The sequence below is a fragment of the Ostrea edulis genome, chromosome 2 (assembly GCF_947568905.1).
Source record: "Ostrea edulis chromosome 2, xbOstEdul1.1, whole genome shotgun sequence".
Taxonomy (NCBI): domain Eukaryota; kingdom Metazoa; phylum Mollusca; class Bivalvia; order Ostreida; family Ostreidae; genus Ostrea; species Ostrea edulis.
The window spans coordinates 8,767,306-8,774,691 of record NC_079165.1 but is presented as its reverse complement, the minus strand read 5'-3'; positions in this window follow the sequence as shown (position 1 = coordinate 8,774,691).

Below are 7,386 nucleotides of genomic sequence, written 5' to 3'. Positions count from 1 at the left end.
TATATATGTATAATGTGTGTGTATGTATGTATGTGTGTTTATGTTAATGTGTATTTATGTATAATGTGTATGTATGTATGTGTGTTTATGTCAATGTGTATATATGTATAATGTGTGTGTATGTATGTATGTGTGTTTATGTTAATGTGTATTTATGTATAATGTGTGTGTATGTATGTATGTGTATTTATGTTAATGTGTATTTATGTATAATGTGTATGTATGTATGTGTATTTATGTTAATGTGTATATATGTATAATGTGTGTGTATGTGTGTGTGTTTATGTTAATGTGTATTTATGTATAATGTGTGTGTATGTATGTATGTATGTTTATGTTAATGTGTATATATGTATAATGTGTGTGTATGTATGTATGTATGTGTGTTTATGTTAATGTGTATATATGTATAATGTGTGTGTATGTATGTATGTGTATTGATGTTAATGTGTATATATGTATAATGTGTATGTATGTATGTATGTGTGTGTATGTTAATGTGTATATATGTATAATGTGTGTGTATGTATGTATGTATGTGTGTTTATGTTAATGTGTATATATGTATAATGTGTGTGTATGTATGTATGTGTATTGATGTTAATGTGTATATATGTATAATGTGTATGTATGTATGTATGTGTGTGTATGTTAATGTGTATATATGTATAATGTGTGTGTATGTGTGTTTATGTTAATGTGTATATATGTATAATGTGTGTGTATGTATGTATGTGTGTTTATGTTAATGTGTATTTATGTATAATGTGTATGTATGTATGTATGTGTATTTATGTTAATGTGTATATATGTATAATGTGTATGTATGTATGTATGTGTGTTTATGTTAATGTGTATATATGTATAATGTGTGTGTATGTGTGTGTGTTTATGTTAATGTGTATATATGTATAATGTGTGTGTATGTATGTGTATTTATGTTAATGTGTATATATGTATAATGTGTATGTATGTATGTGTGTTTATGTTAATGTGTATTTTTGTATAATGTGTGTGTATGTATGTATGTGTGTTTATGTTAATGTGTATATATGTATAATGTGTATGTATGTATGTATGTGTGTTTATGTTAATGTGTATATATGTATAATGTGTATGTATGTATGTATGTGTGTTTATGTTAATGTGTATATATGTATAATGTGTATGTATGTATGTATGTGTGTTTATGTTAATGTGTATTTATGTATAATGTGTATGTATGTATGTATGTGTGTTTATGTTAATGTGTATATATGTATAATGTGTATGTATGTATGTATGTATGTGTGTTTATGTTAATGTGTATATATGTATAATGTGTATGTATGTATGTGTGTTTATGTTAATGTGTATTTATGTATAATGTGTGTGTATGTATGTGTGTTTATGTTAATGTGTATATATGTATAATGTGTGTGTGTATGTGTGTTTATGTTAATGTGTATTTATGTATAATGTGTGTGTATGTATGTATGTGTGTTTATGTTAATGTGTATACATGTATAATGTGTATGTATGTATGTTTGTTTATGTTAATGTGTATTTATGTATAATGTGTGTGTATGTATGTGTGTTTATGTTAATGTGTATATATGTATAATGTGTATGTATGTATGTGTGTTTATGTTAATGTGTATTTATGTATAATGTGTATGTATGTATGTGTGTTTATGTTAATGTGTATTTATGTATAATGTGTGTGTATGTATGTATGTGTGTTTATGTTAATGTGTATTTATGTATAATGTGTGTGTATGTATGTATGTGTGTTTATGTTAATGTGTATTTATGTATAATGTGTATGTATGTATGTGTGTTTATGTTAATGTGTATATATGTATAATGTGTGTGTGTGTATGTATGTGTATTGATGTTAATGTGTATATATGTATAATGTGTATGTATGTATGTGTGTTTATGTTAATGTGTATATATGTATAATGTGTATGTATGTATGTGTGTTTATGTTAATGTGTATATATGTATAATGTGTGTGTATGTATGTATGTGTGTTTATGTTAATGTGTATATATGTATAATGTGTGTGTGTGTATGTATGTGTATTTATGTTAATGTGTATTTATGTATAATGTGTGTGTATGTATGTATGTGTGTTTATGTTAATGTGTATATATGTATAATGTGTGTGTATGTGTGTTTATGTTAATGTGTATATATGTATAATGTGTGTGTATGTATGTATGTGTATTTATGTTAATGTGTATATATGTATAATGTGTATGTATGTATGTGTGTTTATGTTAATGTGTATATATGTATAATGTGTATGTATGTATTTGTGTTTATGTTAATGTGTATCTATGTATAATGTGTGTGTATGTATGTGTATTTATGTTAATGTGTATATATGTATAATGTGTGTGTGTGTATGTATGTGTATTTATGTTAATGTGTATATATGTATAATGTGTGTGTGTGTATGTATGTGTATTTATGTTAATGTGTATTTAAGTATAATGTGTGTGTATGTATGTATGTGTATTTATGTTAATGTGTATATATGTATAATGTGTGTGTATGTATGTGTATTTATGTTAATGTGTATATATGTATAATGTGTGTGTATGTATGTATGTGTGTTTATGTTAATGTGTATATATGTATAATGTGTATGTATGTATGTATGTGTGTTTATGTTAATGTGTATTTATGTATAATGTGTATGTATGTATGTGTGTTTATGTTAATGTGTATATATGTATAATGTGTGTGTATGTATGTATGTGTATTTATGTTAATGTGTATATATGTATAATGTGTATGTATGTATGTGTATTTATGTTAATGTGTATATATGTATAATGTGTATGTATGTATGTGTGTTTATGTTAATGTGTATTTATGTATAATGTGTATGTATGTATGTGAGTTTATGTTAATGTGTATTTATGTATAATGTGTGTGTATGTATGTATGTGTATTTATGTTAATGTGTATATATGTATAATGTGTATGTATGTATGTGTATTTATGTTAATGTGTATATATGTATAATGTGTATGTATGTATGTGTGTTTATGTTAATGTGTATATATGTATAATGTGTATGTATGTATGTATGTGTGTTTGTGTTAATGTGTATATATGTATAATGTGTGTGTATGTATGTATGTGTTAATGTGTGTTTGGATGTTGCATGTGTGTGTTTGTATGTATGTGTGTAAGTATGTATGTGTATGTATGCATGCGTGTATGTGTGTATGCGTTTATAATATATACATATGTAAAATACAATTAAATATCAGAGTTGTGAATGGTCTGACTTCTGACTACGAAATCAATCTAATGTTCGCGTGTTTTACTCTAGATGGAGAAGATTCCACACAGAGAAGTAGATACAGGTTAATAATATAAAACACAAATACATGTATATCATAGTTCAACACCTTGTACTACAACATAGTTTAGAGCATATATTTGGTGACCCCCACTTGTGAGAAACTAATATATGTACATATATATGTATCTCACAAGTTATCATCTCTAAAGCTTACAGAAGGTACAAACTGACTATCCAGAACGACTTATGAGGGTGATTGGTGGGTAAATAACATATTTTGGATAGGTTATTGGTGCTGTAAAAAAATAATTTCTTTCTAGAAAGGGGGGGGGGGTACATAAGATATATACAATCTATCCACACTTCAGGTGCCTGTGCATCAAAGGGGGTGGAGTTGCAACCAGAGAGGAAGTAAGCTTCACAAAAGAAATACAAAAAGAAAACAAACACCCCCTATAACGACTAAAAAGAATTGTTCTAATCAAACCACAGAATTCAAGGAGGCGGCAGGAATAGATACTTCAGTACATCGGGAGGAGGGGGAGGGGCAGTAAATGTAAATTGAACTTTGCATATGCAAGTAACGGGAAAAGTACGTTTTCAAAAAAGATTTACTGCACGTGACTTGATATATATGGTGATGTTAAAATAGAAAGTATATAAATAAAATGTTTGCTATCATGAATTGAATTATCGATTACTGCAGGAGGAACAATTATTCATTATTTTACTATAATACATATTATTTTAAAACAGATTTTACACGTATAATTTTTCTTGTGTCTTAATCGTGCACGTGCATTTGAAATCCATGCGGATCAACAGTATGGGTATGAATTGACTTTTCGTATAACTTTCCTGTAAATTTGAGTGCATTCATGTATACCGGTAAATAATACAAACTCCCTTGGTTGTTCGTGCACTTTACGTGATCCAGGCCGACGTACGACCATTCAAGATAGGCTGTGAAACGAAGGAGATGCGAGTTACCTTTCTTCTAATTTAAGCGACCGATTAAAGATACTTGCTACAATTTTTTCTACCTCCTTTTGAAGAATTCCAATTTTAAATCTGGAGTTTTTAACAACATTCGGGTATGTTTGAAAGTTTGCTTACTAAGGAGTGTATATTGATACTATACTTATTTACCTATATAATGCACCTCAAGTAATTATTTAAACAGGGTGTCTCCATACGGAATGCTCTAAAAGCAAATACCCAATAAACACTAATGACTTAATTCAGTTTGTAATGTTGATATATATATATATATATATATATATATATATATAAAAAGCACAAACAAACAATTATAACACCCAACCTTACGTTTACCCCTAGGATCTAAACGATACACGTGATAATCAATTAATTAATATATAAAGCACTAAATAATCACAACTAGGTACTGAAAATTTTCGCCCCAGCCCGGGGTCGAACCAGCGACGTACGGCACCCACCGCCTAGCAAGATTGTCAAACCAGTGCGTAAGTCCACTCGGCCACAACGACTTCCCTGTTTGTATATATATATATATATATATATATATATATATATATATAAAAGCACGAAGTTCCAACAACACCCGATATCTAAAAGTGTTGGATCCACAACGTGGATACAAGGTCAAATACAAAAATATTATACAAAGCACTAAAATGACCAATGACACGAACAACTGGATTGTCAAATTTTCGGGACGATCTGTCCCTTCTTCAGGACAAACGAAAATAATTACCTAATGGGGCCAATATTAACAGAGAATAATAACAAAAACTACATATAAATACATCTAGCACTACAACTACACTAATCTACAAACGTATTTACACCGCAGACTACATGCTTTTTGGTTTTTAGGCTTGCCAATCAATGTTAAAAGCGGAGCGAATTAGGACATATGCCTTATTCGTCCAAAGAGCTGATCCACAATCACATATATACATGTTTTGCATATCTATTCACAGAAATAAACAGAGAAGTTCGATTTGTTTGTAGCAAGTGCCCTGAACATGAACGCCAGGGGAAGGAAAAACTTGGGGATGTTTGATGTTGTAAATCAACCATGAACTCTCCTCAGATAAATATCAATGAAATCGACAATAATTTCATTTTTGAATTGACTATTTTGTGAAACATGTAATATCCAAAGATCAATGAATATATGTTAGAAAAGTTTATATCATCAAAAGTATCAGAGATCAAGAATTCATAATCGAGGGACTGTAATAGGGATTAGTTCCCTTCGTCGGTAAAATGGTCCTCACGGCTTGCGCCTCTAACAGCTTCCGGCAACTCGCCTGCTCATGCGGTTTGTACCAATTCCGGCGGAACTGCTACTACTGATAGAATGTGTAAAGGCGGGTTACCTGGGAAGGTGGGGCTCGTCATTTTGGGAGGACAGCTCATCTAAAAGAAGGGAAACTCTTGACTCCAAACCTCTGCTGCCTCGCTGCCATGGGAAAGGCTAGGTGAAGGAAAGCGGCAGACTGTCTTCAATAGCTAGCAGTCTAAAAACCAAACCACCTCTACTCGACGTTACTAGAGGTCTGCGAATGGCCAACACCAAACCACCTCTCCTCGAGGTCATTAGGGGTCTGCGAAGGGCCAACACCAAACCACCTCTCCTCGAGGTCATTAGGGGTCTGCGAAGGGCCAACACCAAACCACCTCTCCTCGAGGTTATTAGGGGTCTGCGAAGGGCCAACACCAAACCACCTCTCTTCGAGGTTACTATGGGTTTGCGAAGGACCAACACCATACCACTTCTCCTTGAGGTTACTATGGGTTTGCGAAGGACCAACACCACACCACCTCTCCTCGAGGTTACTATGGGTTTGCGAAGGACCAACACCACACCACCTCTCCTCGAGGTTACTATGGGTTTGCGAAGGACCAACACCACACCACCTCTCCTCGAGGTTACTATGGGTTTGCGAAGGGCCAACACCTCTACCCAGAAAAAGTTAAGATACAGAAGCTACAGATCCACATCTTATAAAAACTTTCGATTTACCCCGTTGATTATTGCATTCAGGCGCGTAGCCAGAAAGAAAATGAAGTGTACGCAAAGTTTGGCAAGGGGTCCGGGACCCCCACCTTGAGGCCCCAGTGGGTCCAGGACAAAATCCTATTGGGGGTGAAGCATTCTAAAGCATCTGGATTTTACCAATGAAATCACTAATTTTTTTGTGCATAGAGTTTCTTGTCAATTTCCAAACCCAAAAGAATTCACAAAATCATTTTCTAAAGTGTTTTATGATGCCAATTCACTGTGTGTACTTGGACTGATTTACATTCGTAATTTTACGATTTTCTTCCGTTGTTTTGGACAAGTGAATATTGTAAATCTTACTGATAACAAAATATATCCTCATTCGTCTACTACACGTTCATGTGTATATAATGTGCATTTAAGTGATATTCGATATGATGTTAATGATTTGAAATTCAAAAAGGATTTTAGATTTGATTGAATGGGCATTATCATGCTGATTGAATTAAAAACCGGGAATATTTTTTTGGCACAAATATTTAAACAGCAAAGATCTCTCTCTTGGGTACAGGCAGCTACGCGCCTGGCATTTACATGTACAGTAAAATACGGTTATAGCGAACAAGCTTATAGTGAATTCACACTTACAGCGATGTGATTTTCACTCCCTAAAGTTAAAACATATCATGAACCCAATGAGTATAACGAATGACTTTTATAACGAATCTAAAGTGTTCATCTCCAGCACTTCACTGTAAGCCTTTCTTGTCGTGTATTAAAACTACTGTATTGTATGGTGGCTGATTTGTGACATTTTGTCGTCTATTCGTTATTTGGAGGCGAAAATACAATAATAAGAAAAGACGAAAAAAAGATCAGCGACTTCTCGCCCCGATTTAACGATAAGTCGAAAAGACGACAAAACGATAAGTCGAAAAGACGACAAAGAAACTCAGAAATAAGTACCCTCTCATATTCTCTACACATCAACGCGTCGATATTAAGAAGTTAAATGTCGCTGAGGTTAACAGTTAAACGACTTTTTAAAAACTCAATAAGTCTCCATCTTTATGCACTGAACGACATA